Raw genomic sequence first — 18,319 nt, forward strand, 5'->3', positions numbered from 1 at the left:
CTTTGAAAATACCCCGTTTCATGATTCATGACACTTGTACAATTATTTTTTAGTAAAAAAAAAAAAACCAAAACCCTGCTTATGTGAAAGAAAAAGTTGAGAAAAGAAGTTTGATAATGATCCTCCCACCGTTAAGGAGTTTTTCATGCCAAAAAAGCCCTCTTTCTTATTTTTTTGGGCTCATTATACTTCTTTCGACTGTGTTTCATTATTTAAATTTCAAATTTAAGCAAACAGAGGGAATAAAAGTGAAATGTGACTGGTTTTAAATAAGACAACAACTCAGTCTGACACTATCACCCCTCTCCCTCAAAGCAAACTTGATTCAGTCCCAGCTGTGACAGAACTTTTAGAGAGTTTTAATATGCTGATGGTTTTCTGAAATGAGCATATGGTTGAATGTTTACATATTAGCTTCAAAAAAATTCAGACACCCACTCAAATTATTCACTCAGCAAGATTTCCGAAATGTCTGTCAACTTACCAAGAGCCTTTTAACTTCCTGTCAATGAACATGACTGACTACAGCTGGTGGCTCCTCAGTGCCAACATAGACAAATATTGTTTTTGCAGAGCTCTCACTGGATTTACCAAGGCAATAAAAAGGGAAAGCATTTTTTTCGTTGTTCCTAAACAACTTAGACTTTAAAGATTAGAGGTTAACCAAGTGCTGAAAGATCTAACAGCCACCTTTTAATAGAAAATAAATGTGGTTTGATAGTCTAAACAAACATTCATAAACCAACAACAATAAGCAGTGAAATTAATGTTTTTACAGCAGCCCATTGACAATTCACACATCATGTTGTATAAAGGCCAAGGACTTGTAGATTTGGATCAACTGAGCAAAGCAACTTCCCTTCAGATGTTAGACAGACACTAAGATTACTCAAAAAGCGATATTTAAAAGTGACCAATTGGCGATGGCAGCTTTGGCGTCTAAGTAGGGAACCTCTGCAGGAGGGAATCAAAGGTTAGTGACCACGTTAATCTGACGGAGGATAACTTGTGAGTCACTAACATGGTCTTAAACTTCAGTCCATACCCAGAGGAAGAGGTGGATTCTGGCCGAACGGCTGACAATGCAAGGAGATGGACGTTGCCCAGAAAGTTCCAGACACTGAAGTCTTGAAGACAGCAGAACTGACAAGAGATCAGATCCAAGCAGACAAAGGAAGGCAGGACAATCCACATGACAAAGCCAGAGCCATTTTCAAAGAGGTACACAGGAGTTCAGGCCATAAGCAGATCCAGGGTTGTCAACAGGCAGAATCCAGCAGGAAACCAAAGATAGGTCAGGCAAACAGATCACAACAGAATCAGGCAGACTCAGAGGTCCAAAGGCAGAACTGGTCGGGTACTTTGAGAACTCTCACCAAAGGCTCTAATAATCTAGGCCCAATGACTGGAAGCTGGCTATTAGGTGAACTAAATTAGTAATCCAACCACTCATCAGTGCCAAGATCATGACAGATCTGTCTGTTTTCAAAAATACCTCAAGCTACGACTGATGGGAATTGTTGCCACACACTGAACCTAATTGTGTATCTTACATGGCTTGTGTCAATATTTCATGAATATATTATATTGCATTCTTCATGTCCCTCTTCCATAAAAGTATGGTGAGTAGTGTTCAACTTGAAGCTCTTGTGTCAACAGATCCCCTAACTGACCTGTGAATCTCTGCAGCTCCGCAGTGGCAACTACAGTACACTAGATGGCTGCTACTAGCTGCCTGCTAACTGATCAATAATCTCTTTGCCTAGGCAGTCAGTTAGTAGGACAGTCAAATCTTGGTGAGTGTGCCGTTGTGCCTTACCATTCCCATACCCAATATGATTATGCTCAATAAGATACCAAAAGCATATGGCACTACGTTACCATGGGCTGCATAGCTTTTCTCTGATTAATACAACCAGCCATTTTTGGTGGATTACATTCATGCCATCTTATGCATTTCATAAAGTTTATTGAAAACTAATCTGTTGATGATACTCAAAGCTTAAGATATTTGTTTATAGCAAAACCCTAAATGAATAACATTTCTCCACATTTTTCCGGACTGTCTTTGCTCTGCCCGCTGCTCTCTCTGTTCTTTCTTTAAGGCCTTCACAGAATAGCTGTATTTATACGCAGATCAAAGGAAGGAGCACTGGTGGACTCTATTTAATAATAGGGTGGTCTCTGAAGGTAGTAGTTTGCAGTGATTTTTTCCCCCCATCTTTATTTAAAAAAAATCACAAAACACAAAACTTCTTTGTATTTCTCCGTCACACGAGACCCTACAAAACCACATTAGGGCTTGCAGTTGTTATGAGCTCTGGTTGGAAAAATTATTGAGTAAAAAACAAACTGCAGTCTTTACTATATCTATACTCATGTTAACTGGCAAAGAAGAGCGTGCATTGAAATTTCGTATGTGTTGAATGAATAAATAATACATCTATCCCATTATTGAATAATTTTCATATGAAGGCATTTCTGAAAAAAATTGAACCAGAGGGACTATAGTATTATGCAAATAACTATATTTAAACACACAGTTTTTATTAAGTACTACTTTTCCTTATTATGCTCTTTCCCTCAGACAATAAACATTTCTATTAAAAAGGGTAAATGGTCTGAACTTGCATAGCGCTTTTCTGGTCATACTTACCCCTCAAAGCACTTTACACTGGAGACATTCATCCAGATACACTTTAAATCACACACATACTCATAAAATGCATGCATACCTGGAACTTGGAGTTAGGTACCTTGCCCAAGGACATATCAATATATGACAGAAGAGAAAGCCAGAATCAAACTCAGACCTTTTTGATTGCAAGACTACTACTCACTACCCACTGAGCCCCCCCAGCTGCATTCAAAAAGCAAAGGGGATATGCCTCACAGGTGTGGATCATAGTTTTTTTCTGCTCCAGAAAAAGTGTTGGCAAATGTCCAACCAGAACTGCACAGAACACACCAACATGTTGCTCCACCTCATCTTAAACACTACACACATGCAGGGAAAATGTATTATATTTAAGAAATCCTATTGTTTCCTCACACTCATACTCTGTGGATTTCCACACTGAGTGCTCCCTGGGGAAAATACATGTGTAAGTGGCCTAATGTTGCCTAAACCCATCCTTGAGCTGGCAGAGTAGGAGAGTGCGGCAAAGTGAGGGAGGAATGGCGTGGAGGAGGAGGCACCAGGGTCGTGCCTTCCGTGTCAGGAGGATTGGAAAGCCCTGTTGGCACAAGGGACCACAGCTTTGAGTAAAGCAGCTTGTTTCAGGAAGGGATTGTGTTTGCAGACCCTGCTTGGAAGTGTGTTTGTGTGTATGAGTGAGAGAGACGCCTTGGGGCATTGCAGCCCTGCAGCCGTAATCCACATGGCCTGACACTCTCTGTTATCTGCCCCTTGGCTGCCAACAACCAGGCCTAATAGAGGCAGAGCTCAACCCCCTGCTGTGTCAGGCTACACATCACTGTCTATCCACATCCACACACAGTAAATACACAAACCCAAATGCACCAAACACACACATACTACATATTTTACTGTGCCACCCGCTTCCTTCCCCATAAACGTTTCCCACTTCCTCAAACCTCCAACGATTCCTGGTTACAGCCCATATATTCTTATTTCCCAAGAAGCAAGGCTTTCTACAGTTCCTCATTACTGAACACATTAACACATGAAGTTCACCGAATGCAATGACTAAGAGACACAAACCAACTCCAACAACTAACAAGGTTAAAACTCCACTTAAGCTTTCAGAATAATTTAAGGTCTCTATAGTGTGAAACAATTACTGGTTATAAGCTGTGATGAATTATATTAAATGTGATTTTAACTGGATTTTAATGACTTAAAACCTAACGTTATTAACAAGACACATATTCAATATGCCAAGCTGCTGAATTTTTCAGTTTAAAAACAAGTAGATTCTAAACTGTCTAAAATTATGTTTATTGTATGTGTAAGTGATAACTGTCTCAATAATTTTTGTAAAACTGCATCCAAATTGAAATATGTGTTCTACTGTAAGATATGCATTTTGTTTTAACCTAATTTCCTTGTCAACCATTTTTACTGCTCTGAACACATTGTTTGTAGTGCCTTATAAGGTCAAGTTTGAACTTCTGAGATTGATTGATTCATCATTGCAGCTTCCTCTGGTCTATTCCATCCTGTGTGGCTGTGACACGATCCTGGAGAGAAATATCAGCTGTGAGTCTGCAATCAACACCTCTGTTTACAGATGTTGGGGGTTGGCCTGTTTTTTTCCAGTGTAGTCCTGTTTTTTTTTTTTTTTACTGTAAATAACTGTATGTGCTCTATATTTCATCCTCTGACATGGGAGCTGGCTCAGATCTCGTCTGCTTGGCTGCGTGTTTCCTGCACTGAGCCGCCTGTGGAGCTGGTTGACAGTTGCCTTTTTTTATCTCGTCTTCTTTCTGTATGTCTGCTTCTGTGTTCTTGAATCCCAGTCGGCATTCAGTTGACGGCCACCCACACTGAGCCTAGTTCTGTTGGAGGCTTCTTCTTGTTAAAAGGGAGTTTTCCTCTCCACTCTCGCAGCATGCATGCTCGGTGTGAGGGATTGCAGAGAGTCAATGAGTCGATGCAATCAGCTGGTTTTCCTTAGATAGAAAACTTTGAATCAATTTGACTGTATGATCTGGTTGAATTGTCTCTGTAAAGTGCCTCGAGGTGACATGTGTTGTGGATTGGCACTATATAAATAAACTGGATTGAATCGATTTGGCAAAGAATATAAGAAAAACAATGCAAGAACAGGTTTGAAGAGCAACGGAAAATTATAAAAGACAAACAGGCAATAAATCCATCAGATTAATGCCAACACATTAAAAATGCCTAATCTTTATAATAAGAGCTGCTAGATTTAAACCCTGGATATATGTAGATAAGGCAGTTTCACCTTTATCCTCTAATATCAACAAGCTATTACTGAACTAAGCTGATGCGTCAGTATTGATATTATGAGGTTGGTAAGTAATTTCTCTTTTTCTGGAGTAGTTACTTTGCATATATACAGTATATATTATGCTTACTAACAATGCCAATCTCTTGCCATACCATTGTTCTCAAACTGTAAAACAAGTGGCATTTGTATTACTAAGGTTGTCTTTTCATGCTAGTCAACATATATATTTCTTATTATCCCTTATCCCTTTGATGTAGAAATAAGTCTGATAGCAAAAATAATATACTGTATGTTTGGGCCCTTACATGTAGCTTACTTTATTGGAAACCTCTCAAATCAGTAGACCAGAGGAATCTTTAAAAAAAAATTCCAGAATATATTAAAATGAACAAGAGTAAACCAGAAACAAGCACTGGCTCCAACACATTGTGTGTTCTGTTTACCTCTTAAGTGGAATAAGGTTGGGGAATTACATCTAACCAAATTTGACTGTTTCCCACTTCCAGTTTCATCAACCAGTGCAATCTGCTCTTTGACCCGGCTAAATAGTATTAGTAAAAGAGGCTAATAACATTGTACTTTTCTACCTTGGTTTTTGTTTTCAAAGAATGGCTTCATGTTTACAATAGGGCTGGATAATGTGAAAGGTATGTGAAAGACTGATGAACTGCAGGAAGCACTAAGGTGTACATTAAAGGCACCAATATTGGATATGGGAGGAGGTTGAAGAGTTGAAGGAGTAAAAGTGCAATGTAAAATGGGGTTATAGAATGCAAAACAGAGTTTACAATGTCATAGATGAATAATGATAGTTCAGTGGGTGAAATGCACATACAGAGAAGTACAAACCCCATCGACACCTCCTTTCTCTGCAAATCTCACAATTCTAAACATCCACCATAAAATGGGCGAATTCAAACATAGCACCGAATTGATGTAAATTCGGGTATGTTGCCTTATTTGGTTCTGGCCTGTACTTTTGTCACGCCGCGAAATTGACATACAGACCAGCCCACTGGTTCACGGCCCAAGAACATGAATAGAGGCAGATGTAAGGCACCAGTTTAGCCTACAGTTGGGTTTACTTCTACAAGAATTACAAAGCAGGCAGTTTCTCTATTGTAAATTAGCAAGAACCACGGGCATAAATGCAGTGTTCCAGGCTGCATGGAGGAAGTGGAAACCGGGTCAGGTTCGGTCGCTCTGTGCCCCGCCGGCTCCCTGTTTGGACTACGTGCTGCACTATAGCTGACCAAAATCCCGGACGATTTTGATATTCCCCCGGACATTTTTTTAGGTATGAAAAGTAGAACATGTCCAGGAAAAAAGAGGACGTCTGGTCACCCTACCATATGAACAATTTGATGTTTCAGTGAGTGAGTGCTTGTTGCTATGATGCGTCTTTGCTCAGCAGCTTTGCTCATTGTAAACCAACCAATCAATGCACAGCTCATCTAAATAGTCATGAGCATACCATAAAAGGAAGAAAAACTGTCGTTTGATTCTACGGCTTTTAACCAGGCTTGCATTAGGGCTCATAGAACAGCAAATATGCCATTTTCAGCCCAACCAATGTTACACACCCTATTCAGAGACCTTAAGGACCAGCACCAAATACTCTATATAATCATTCTATGACCCCTTTAAGGTACCCTTTAAAGTATTGATCTAAATATAACTGACACATTAAAAATATTTAAAATACTTTCAAGTAGGGCTTGAAAAGTTCAGTTCAGACAAATATTAGGTTTTCTAGAAGATGTTTCGCCTCTCCTCCAAGAGGTTTCTTCAGTATTAACTAGTGGTGGGGAGCAATGAGATTGATATATTGTAGGTCTAACAAAGAAGTAGTGGAAACAAAAGGTGGATCTGATCCCTCCTACTACTACCGTCTTCTGGAAAACTTCACGTCCATTTACCTAAACTGATCTTTTCAAGCTTGACCATGACCTGAATGACAGAATCTTCAAAAATATGTATTAAAGTATATGTATTATGCCAACCCATTGAAGTGGTTGGTTGTTAATGTTAAACTAAGACTGGATAAGCCAAACACACTACAGGCACTTCATGTATTTAAATTTTTATTTAGACACCTAGACTTCTGGATTTGATGACTCAAGAGGTAGAAGTTTGTCCTGTAACATGGTGGGATGTTGGTTCAAGAAACCTACTGGGACATCTTAGTCGTACCATTTGGGCAGAACACTTCAGCTGCCTTGCTTGCTTTTGATGTTTAAGGGGCCTGATGCCACCAATTATATGGCTGCCCCATTTCTATCAGTCTTCCCCGGGGTGGCTGTTGCTAAAATCATCAGGGTGAGATCATGCAGGTTAACATACTGTAGTATGCCCTGAATTGTTTGGAAGAATGCATTGTTAATTTCAGAGGTCAGAGGATAAAAGGCAGAGTGATTTGAAATGATACACAGGCAACAGTTACTCACTTAACCACTTATCATAGCCAAGTTATTTGGAGTAGCACAACACATCAAATCCTAAAAGGTGGTCAGCAGTGAAAAGGACTAGCATCTCAGATAGCTTCCTGTAAATAATAGCTGGAATTGGAACAGACTTACCAAAACTGAACAACAAAGGATTCCACATAACATGTCTGGTCCGTTGAGTCTTAAATTCCAGCTGCAACATTTTAATAGTAATGTAAGAATTAGATGTAAATAGCATTAATGTCTGGATCTACCCTGTTTTTTGTGAAGGGTTTACACTGGTCATAGTGATGTAATGTGTTGTGAGATCATTTTTGGCTCCCTAATAGCAACTGCTATCCATTGCAATACAACTGCCACCCTTAGTTTGGTTCTGATCAGTTCACCGCTTTATGACTACAGTGTATCGAACCTCCATGGCTACTTTAAGTCACAAATCTCAAATAATCTCTAACTGATATCTTGAACAAGACAGTAAAGTCACCATAGATAATTGAGATTTGGTGGAACAGGTGATTTTGATCATGGATGTCTTATCAATCAGTTTTAACCACAGCATGCTATTGTTTCAATATAGAACATAATCTTAAAGAAATGTTCCATCCCTTTACGTCTATTATACAAAGTATTAAGGTTGCTCTGGCAATGGTATTACTATTAAGAAATACATAATAAAGTCATTGGAGAGTGTTCATGTTAAGGGCTTGTTAAAGTCAAGTACAGTTTATACACTGCTGAAAAAAATAAAGGGAACACTCAAATAAAACATCCCAGATCTGAATGAATGAAATATTCCTGTTGAGTACTTTATTCTCAAAGTTCAATGTGCTGACAACAAAGTCACACACAAGGTATCAATGGAAATTAAACTTATTAACTAATGGAGGCCTGGATTTGGAGTCACACAGAATTAAAGTGGAAAAATAAACTACAAGCTGATCCAACTGTGATGTAATGTCCTTAAAACAGGTAAAAATGAGACTCAGTCATGTATGTGGCATCCACACGCCTGTAGGACCTCCCTACAAAATCAGGGCATGCTCCTGATTAGGTGGCGGATGGTCACGTGAGGGATCGCCTCTCAGACCTGGAATAAAACATCCACCAACTCCTGGACAGTCTGTGGTGCAATGTGACATTGATGGATGGATCAAGACATGATGTGCAAGATGTGCTCAGTCGGATTCAGGTCTGGGGAACAGGCGAGCAAGTCCATAGCTTCAATGGTTTCATCTTGCAGGAACTACTGACACAGTCCAGCCACATGAGGTCTAGCATTGTCCTGTGATTGAACGAACCCAGGGCCAACTGCACCAGCATATGGGGTGTGTTCGATTTTAAAGGCTGCACCCTCCTCGGTCTCTCTGGACTGGATCCTTTGAGGTCTGTGAAAATAAGGAGACCGGAAGAGCTTTGGCTGTGGATTCAAAAAGGTCCAGCCTTCTGCAGCTTTCCAGACTCTTTTGCGTCTGTCACATGTGCTAAGTGTGAAACTGCTTTAATCTTTGAAGAGCACATGGTGCAAGTGCAGAAGTTGCGTGTTCTCTGCAAAATGACAAGTGTCCTACACTGTTTTGGGCTGTGAGCACAGACCCATGTGTGGATGTCGAGCCCTCATACCATTCTCATGGAGTCGGCTCATTTGTGGCCTGCTTGAGGTCATTTCACAGGGCTCCTCCTGTTCCTCCTTGCACAAAAATGGAGTACTGGTCCTGCTGCTGGGTTGTTGCCCTTCTATGGCCTCCTCCATGTATCATGGTGTACTGGCCTGTCTCCTAGTAGCCCCTCCAGCCTACAGATACTTTGCTGACCAACACAGCAAACCTTCTTGCCACATCTCACATTGATGCTCCATTCTGGACGAGCTGCACTACCTAAGCCACTTATGTGGGTTGTAGAGTCTGTCTCATGTTACCATGAGTGTGAAAGCACCACCAACATTCAAAAGTGACCGAAAAATCAGCCAGAAAGCATAGGTACTGAGAAGTGGTCTGTAATGCTCACCTACAGAGTCACTCCTTTATTGAGGGTGTTTTGTTAATTTCCAGCTGTTGTCTATACATTTTTTACAACAGCAAGCAAAGTTTTTTGTCAATCAGTGTTGCTTCCTTAGTGGACAGTTTGATTTCCCAAAAGTTTGATTTGATTAAAGTTATATTTTGTTATTTATGTTTTCCCTTTGGTTTTTTTTAGAGCAGTGAATTATAAGGACTTGTTTCCTTCCATGTCTTGAGTATATGATAATTTATGTCCATGCTGATCCATTATTGAGGGAGGAGCCTTTCATTGAACATAATCAGGAAGTGTGAAGAGTCATGAAAGACTGTGTCTTTTTCAAATCCCCCCATCAAATTAAAAAACAAAACACACGCTATGATGAAAATCCCTCTCTAGATAAAAACAAGGTCAAGCAAAAATGGAATTACCCCAAAAAAGCCTTATGTGCTGCAAATCACATGGCCCTGAGAGGTGTTTTCCAACAACTGTCATTGTAGAGCAGGGCTTTTTTTTTCTATTGAATGTATTCTCCATTTATTGCCACTAGAGGGGGCAATTTACGGTAAAGATCTGGTTATTAAGGAGTCCTATGGCAACAGATGCAGAAATTGGAAAATACTCTCAAGACTCAGTTATTATTATTAAAAGTATTATTGTCATATCTATTATTTTTCTGGTTGCTGCTGTCATATTTTTCTGTCTAAAATGACTGATTCTTATCTGATATAAAATGATATATCCATTCCTGGATACACAAAGTGTATGGGGTTTAGGTTGTCTCATTTCCTGACTCTAAGAGAAAGTGTCTATGTGTGTATGTGTTTGGTGAAAGGGGGGGCAGAGGGAGAGAGGAAGAGAGAGATAGACCTGCACATAGGGGGAGGGAGAGGAGGGGGAGGCTCCTGATACCAAGACACGGAAAAAGCAAGGGAGGGATAGAGAGAAAGAAAGAACAAGGGGCTGGTGGAGGAAGAGGAGAGGGGAGTTGGAGAAATCGGGGAATAACACTTAAGAAAAAGCGCACAGAGGAGAGGAGGGACGGCACCCGGCGCATTGGACATCCCCAGCTTCCTTCCCTCGGGCTGTCACAGCAGATTGGACTCCGAAGGACCGACACGGCGGCCACCCCAGACCCCATGGGGTAACAGGTATGTCTGACTTCCTCCCTATAACCACCACTCGAAGCAGGACATCACCAGAGTCTGGAGATTTCCTCCAGGAGCCGTGGATACATATATATATATTTTCCCTTCCTCCTGTTATGTCAACAATTAGTTTCCTGCCTTACGCCGCCACCGCGTCCACAGCTGATAGTTGGCTGCTGCCGCTGCGCACAGGTTGAAGGCATGACACAATACAACTCTTGACTACTGTGGCTATTCTTTATGTTTTTGTTGCGTGTTTCCATTGGCACCGTGTTAATTAAGAGCTGGGGTGAATATCTGTATGCGATGGAGCAGAACGCCTACCTGTTCTATGCGTGACAGCCAGCCGCCTGCTGCGCGTCTCCATATTCTGGACAAGCTGTCATGCTTTCCAATGATCCGCTTACGTCTACTTTGATACAAACGTCTATTAAACTGAATAAAAAAAACATATTTTAAATTAAATGGATGTTTAAATGTAAGTTTTATATCAGTGGATCTATTTAAGGTGTTAATTGTAGTGGCAGCAGTTTGGTATCTTTAGAAACTTTTGATTTCCACTTTGGCTGAGAAGGAGGGGGGGTGCACAAACTTGTCGTGGACACATGATCGTGATTGTGCCACGGAGGGAAAACGACTGATGCACTTTGTTGACGTCTGGAGGGGATTCAGAATGAAAGCGCACTGAGGAGGGGGTTGAACCCTCCCCTCATTTTTCACCGCGATTAACCTCAAAAAGGGGGAATTTCTCATTTTGTTTTGCTGCGTCAACGCCAAAGCCATCAGATAAGACACAGAAATAAAAAAGGGGGAATTTACTTCACAGATATAGCGCCCTCGCGCATTTTTTTGATATTACTATAGATTATTTTAAATAAGTGTTAGAGCGGGTGATGATCATCTGATCCTAGATTAGATTTAAAAAAGACGCGTCTAATGCTTTCTGAGCGTCTCCTGGTTGTGTCTGTCCTCTTCAACCGGTCAGTTCCGTCTTCCTCCATTTTCTACCATGTGACACCGGGGGAACAAGCCCACTTCTTTGGAAAGCTGCATGTGGACGTCAGAGTGCGCCTGGCTGTCACCTAACAACAGCCAGGTGGATGCTCAGCTTTAGTCTACCTAGGTTACCAGCTTTTTAACGGAGATTAAAGTCACTATAGTTAGGTTGGATGTTATCACTATGTATTTATTTCTAAAGGAAATAGAGTTTTTTTTTATTTTATTTTTTTTTATTTTTTTATTTTTTTTATAAAAGCAGTTACAAACATTTCCTTTTTTTTGTTTTGTTTGATTGTTATGTTGAAAATTGGTAGTTAATCAAAAGATATATTTGCTCCTAAAAATACGTTTTCTCACAGGCGAATGCTTGGTGGCATCACAAGCTACAAAACTGATATGATAAATTTGTTTACTCTTTTGTTATTATCTTTTATTAAATTCCCTCTGCAAAGAGTATTAATTGTCTTAGAATACAGACATTTGAATGTATGTGAAACTGCATGGAATTCAGGAACATTGGTGGATTAGTGGATATTCAGTTTAGATAGAATACAGTATCCACACATTTGGAGTCCAATTTTTCTTTCAGTTCAGTTCCTCTATTACCTGTCATGTTGTTTTATTTATTTAAATAATGTCACAATAGTTACCCGTGGAGCACCTAAACAAGGTCGCAAGCTTTTTTATTTCTCAGAGCAGTTTTGTTGTCAAAGCTCAATGGTGTGAAGGCTACAGGTGGGCAAGTTGAAATGCTCCGGTCTTGGGTGTTTTAACCCACACAATTCATTACATGGCCCCCTGGTTTCTGGGATGCTAGGCTATCGTATCTCTGCTATCGAACTGCAAAAATGGCGGAACAGCGTGGAGCGTAAAGCTCTGTGACCTGGAAAACAAGTTGCTCTGAGACGCACCTCAGAACAACTGTAAATGATTGGTCAGTGGAGCAACAATAAATTCATCTAAAGCATTGAAGCTAAAATGTGAAAAGGAAGGGTTTAAAAACATGAAATGCTTTTTAGATCCATCCCAAGATGATCGCTAGACACGCAACTTGTGCTAAGGCCAAACCTACCTGTTATATGGAAGCCAATGCCATACAAACCTTAGATTCATCAATCACCATCAGTGTGTGAATGACTATATAAGTACAGTATAACCATTACCATTTACCATCAAATAAGGTGGTGTGCAATCAAACATGGAAAAAGGATAGAAAAATATAAACAGGAACATACACAGATTTATAGTAAAGTTTTGGAAAAGGTAATCGCTCTAATAATTTTATTGTTTTAGCTTCATTCAGGATACTATCTATTATTGAGTCGAACTTGGGCTTAAACACAGAAGATGGAGCTCTGACGGTTCATCAACTTGGGAATATACAGTAAAATCATCCAAAACTCACTCCTCCACCAATATATCTAGTAAGGTCAAGTGCTGAGCTAATGTAATATTTATTTTCTGATGTCATTAAAGGAATTAGCAGGTTTTATATTTAGCCCAATTTTAGTGACTGGCTTTTGTATGAAATCCTTACCTTAATACCCAGCTGTGTTCCTATATTCAAAACATCACTGTATCATACAGTACCTTTTAAAAAGATGATGATAACCTTTGGTGAATAAGACTTTCTCATAAACCGCTTCTTTATTTGGTTTATTTTAAGACATTCTTTGTATTTGGTTGGTAAAATTTTTTTATTTGACTACTACACTGGAACCTGCTAACCTGTTGTGAAAAACCCAATGGGATGTCTTAAGTTACCAAGTACTCTTTCAGCAATTTATTTCTACATGGCCATGTGATAAAAGAAAAAAAATATATATAATAGATATATGTCTATACATATAATCCTAAGATACAGAGATATGAGTAAATTGTGTCAAATGGTTATAGTGGTGTAAAAGCAACAAAACAACTTGGTATCTTAACCTGTAATGTCTTAACTGCAGTACAGACAACCAATATTTTACCGTTTTATTTACGGTAGTCAGAATAGACAAAACTATCACTGTTAGCACTTTTTTTTAAACACATAGCTCTACCTTTCTGCCTTCAAATTGATCAACAGACATCACAAAAACCTTTCATCCACCCTGGTTATCCCATGAATGATATAATGCTGACAAAATACATGTCCTTCATTGATAAGGTGTCTATTCCTTTCTGACTTTTACCTTTCTTCTATTTCCAGTTTAGACTAAAGGCAATTTTCTCTGGTTGGGCCATTTTCTCTTGTTATATGCTCCTTTTGGCTGTAAGCCTGGTCTAAAAGAAAAAAAAGAAAAATATCCTTCATAGGTGGGGATAGCTGTCTGTTGCAAAATTATAGACCCTGTGTTTAGAGTGACCAATCAGAAAAGACACAGTGTGATAAATGAAGGAAAAGCTTANTATACATTTATTTAAACTGCGGTGAACTGATTTATTCTTGGATTTTTAAGATACTTTGTATATTTGTGCATAAGACCCTGGGAAGTTTTCCCCTCCTTGTTCTGTAAATAGGTTTCCAGTTATTCTGAGGCATCTGGGCTGTTCCACTGCACTGTTTTTTTTCCTCTTCAGAGATTTAACGTGCACTCTTTTGGCAGCCGTAACCAGTGTACGGCTGTAAGATGTAGGCCTTTTCCTTTTGTTGGACAGTTGCTAACTAGATCTCCGGGATTAGGAGACCATCAAGCCATTTTTCCAAATTGTCTTAGCCCTCTGTGGATTTGTCTGGTTGTTTTGTCCTTCCAACTACTGAGTTAAGGGTTGGCACTTGATATGATAAACCCTCCAAAGTCCTTTATTCTGTTATTCAATTACAATCGGCTTTTTTACCCGTGCAGTCCCCTTTGAGGGTGTGTATGTACGTGCGTGTTGTCATAAGCGGGATAAAGCTCAATTATCTGCTTTAAATGCTTAGAATCCAAATAGTATTAGAACAACTAAACTCTCTTGGCACGCTGTCACCAAACATCTTTCAAAGTGCTTTGTTTCTTTCTTTAACCCCCCCCCCCCACACACACACACACACACACACACACTCACACACACAGACACACACACTTTGCCACTCCTTAGAGGTATCTCTCCCAGGTGGGGTTGTGTTTTACTGTCCTCTTAGAGGAGAACAGTGGTGTATGTGTGTGCATCTGTGTCTGCACGTCCATCTGTGTGTTCCACGAAGAAGATATGCAGCTCCCACCAAGATAACAGCTTCAAGGATGAGTGGAGGAGGAGTGTGGGCGAGAACGGCCAAAAAAAGGGGAAAAAAATATTAGCTGCACGTGTGTTCATGGTGTTTCAGAGCAAGAAGCGCTCTGCTCTTGCCTTATCCACCACGAAAGGACTTTTGAAGTTGATTTAGTGATATTAGCCACTTTGATCTCTTTTTGTATCGTTGAAGCCAAAGCTGAATGTGTTGTTTGTTGAGAGTGGATGGAAATAGTTACGGTGGACTTTGTCCACACAAACGGTGTGAAGTTTGTGGGAAGCAGCGGTGGTGTGGTGACGTTGAAGGAAAGGCGCTTAGTGAAAAGAGACGGAGGGGCTTGGTTTCATCAGTTGACAGGTTTGAAGCTTGACACCTGCCTCTCACTGTGTGAGCTGGGTTTTGTGTAGGTGGTGCTCAGTGATCCCATGCAGGTCGTAAACTGAACTGTGTGGTTGCAGGTTAGTCGGCCTTCAGCCACGCAAACCTGGGGGTTGCAGAGCTGTCACTGCACAGATAAATTCAGTCACTCCATGAAGTCAAAGCCTCACATCTTTTCACATCAGAATTTAATGTATTTCACTAGATTTTATTTGATAGACTAAGAAAAACTATTGCATATCTGTGGAAAAAAATATACAGGTTTTTAAACAAATTGAATCTAAGAACTGTATCAAATATATATAAATATCTTTACTAGACACCAAAATGTAGTATGGTTCAAACAATTGATTAATTGAGTTTTACTGTGTTATTTAATTTAACTTTATACATCTGGCCTGTTTTGAAGAAATGAAAAAAAGAAAACCATAGTTGAACAAAAACTATGCGAAACCCAATCAAACTATTGTAAACACAATTCACTGCTCTAAAAAGTATTTAATAGTGATTTTTATCATAGAAAACAAATCAAATTTTGTTTGAATTGTATTGTATTGTATTTTTAGGACACCACATCTAATCCACAAAACAACGAAATCAGATAAAATCTCTACAAAGACGCTTTTGTTTCGGTAAAAACACCCTGTGTTCACCTCCGTGTGTCTGTCCGCACTCTTCTGGATCAAACCTTATGGCTCACTTGTTAATGAGAACACCTGTTTGACTAACACTCTGTAAAATGAACCATTTACACTCGTCTTACGAGACACGCTGCATCCCTCTGGAGCTTCCCAACAACTCTGTCTGTCCGTTGTGTTTCAGGTATTTGTTTTGTGACACATGTTAACCCCCAGGGTCTAAACCCTCTCCCTCCCCCACCCGTTCAATAACTCCCAAGGCTTAACTGCTGCTATAGCTCATTGTGCAGCACTGAATACAGGTGTTTCTAATCACCATGGGGTTACACGGGGGCTCTGGGGAATGTGTGTGTTTATTCACCTATCTGACATGCCCCTCCCTCCCAGCAGAGAGAGCAGGTGAGTCTTTAAGATAATTTCCCCCTTCCTCCCCTCCAGACTGGATATACAGATGTAATCTCTATCAACCTGCCTTCCTGTTCACATGCATATGAATATTTCATAGCTTTTTATGTATGTGTGTTTTATGTTTGTACTCATCCATAAAAAATAACAGGCGTGATGATATTAATGCCGCTCCCTTCTGTTTCTTTCTTAGTATGCCACCACCTCTTGTAAGAAATTATGATTTTAAGCTGCATTCATTTTTATTTCGTTCTAGAACCAACAATTCATTTCAGTGTTGAGCACTAAAATGAATTGTTAAAAAAATATATATATATAAACTTCATTTTAGTTTCTTTTCTTACCTTTTTTTTCTGAGTTGTCAATATTGCAAAACACATTTTAGATTGCACATTCCTTAGAAAACAGATGTGGGTTTTGTGTGTTTACTGCAGGGTGTGTGTTTTTCTTTTTTCTTCTGGAATGTGGAGCAGGGGGCTTTCTCTCCTACTGCTATCCCATCTTCACATCATAATGTAAAGCTATCTATTGGCATCAGTTGCATAGTATCTTCAAGCCATTCTTATAAATTTTCCACCTTTTGCAACTGCAGCAATTAGTGTAATCACAGTAATTATTTTGCACAAATCTTGCAATTATTTGATAAATCGGCGCTGGCCATTTTCACCATGCACCATTTCTTATTTTTGTAGCTTTGTCTTCCCTCAGTTCATGCCTTGAAACTTGGTTAAAGTACCTTTTTTATTATGTATTCATAGGCTGTGGCAAGGAAAAACAGCTATTTGACTTCAACAAATAATCTTGATTTACTTGTGTAATTTACAGGCATCTTGGTCTGATCACAGGTCAGAAACTCTCATATAATAAGGCTTAAGCAGGTAACACACCCTGAGTCTGAAACATGGTAAACAAGGAGAAATAGATGTATGAATAAAAGGAGAAATTAATCATAATCAGAGGTGTATAAGGTACCCAGAAATTTTACCAAAGTTTGAGTAACATTAGTATACTCAAGCGTATAAAATGTACTTTGTAAAATATCTACAGTATACAATAAAAGGAATTATATAAATCAATAACATGATAACAACTTTGTGCAAAAACAAATTTTACATCAAACGTCACAGCCTAAATTTATTGAACCAATCGTTAAAGTAGTTGACTGATATATGTTAGGAAAGGACAGACATCTTATCTACTGTCTGGGTTTTCACCTGATCTCTGTTACTCATGGTCGATAACAAGAACATTTACTCAAATAAGAGTAGAGATACTCTTAACAAGAACATTACTAAATAAAAGTACAGTAAAATGCATCTACCGTACTCCTAAAAGTAATTTTTTTTAAATACTTAACTAAATGTAATTAAATCAATGTAACTAGTAACTATCCATCTCTGATTATATTTCCAGTGATTTTAAGGTTCAGTTTTGAACAGTATATGTCTAATTCATAGACCTCCTGGTCTCACAAAGTAATGGTGAAAACACCCATTGCTCTTAGGTTAATTTAATTATCATGATCTAACTACACATGAACAGAAAGCACACCAGAGTAAAGTGACTTCCTGTGGTTGTGGATGACTGTTAAGATCTATTACTTTGTCAAGAATCAAAAGCTTGTTTGATTTTTTTAAGAAAGAAATGACCTGATATTTTTGTACCCAGCTTAACAAAATAGTTTTTAATAACGAGAACTGAGTAAGAGAAAATATAAATATATGTTTTATAAAACCTTCAGAATAAAAAGCTTTACACTCCGATGCAAATGTTGGTTTTTTTACACAGGAAAAGGAGAAAAAGTAACGTTTTAGAAAATCTGCCTTTGTGCAGACACATTTGATAAGGTGAAATGTGATTGAAAAATCCATTTATTTCATTAACTTCATTCTCTGAACGATGTTTTTTAGTGTTTATTTCTATAGATAATGATTTCAAGGTAAGACAGAACTTTTAAAATCAGGATATAACATCAGACAGATAAAAAGCAGGTATGTTTAATACCTGCTTAAATGTATTTTTTTATATGCAGAACAAAAATGTTTTGGATATTACTGTATTATCAATTAGATTTAATCATAATAAATGTATAATGAGAAACGATTCTGTATTAATGCTAAGCCTGCTGAGAAGCAGAGGTCTTAATTTACATGAGACAGAAAATAAGAAG

General features: G+C 38.9%; 1 protein-coding gene across 2 annotated transcripts in view; it reads left to right on the forward strand.

Annotated features, from left to right (window-relative positions):
* The first annotated feature begins 10,302 nt into the window (after positions 1 to 10,302).
* Positions 10,303 to 18,319, forward strand: part of zbtb46 (zinc finger and BTB domain containing 46) — a 92,097-nt gene continuing 84,080 nt past the window's right edge. Inside the window, exon 1 of one of the 2 annotated variants that reach the window (XM_015392446.1) lies at positions 10,303 to 10,533. The gene's annotated coding sequence lies outside the window, so the exon portion shown is untranslated. The remainder of the gene's footprint in view (positions 10,534 to 18,319) is intronic. The other variant, XM_015392447.1, reaches the window with a different exon arrangement.

Source organism: Cyprinodon variegatus, unplaced genomic scaffold (genome assembly GCF_000732505.1).
Source record: "Cyprinodon variegatus isolate N-32 unplaced genomic scaffold, C_variegatus-1.0 Scaffold591, whole genome shotgun sequence".
Lineage (NCBI taxonomy): Eukaryota > Metazoa > Chordata > Actinopteri > Cyprinodontiformes > Cyprinodontidae > Cyprinodon > Cyprinodon variegatus.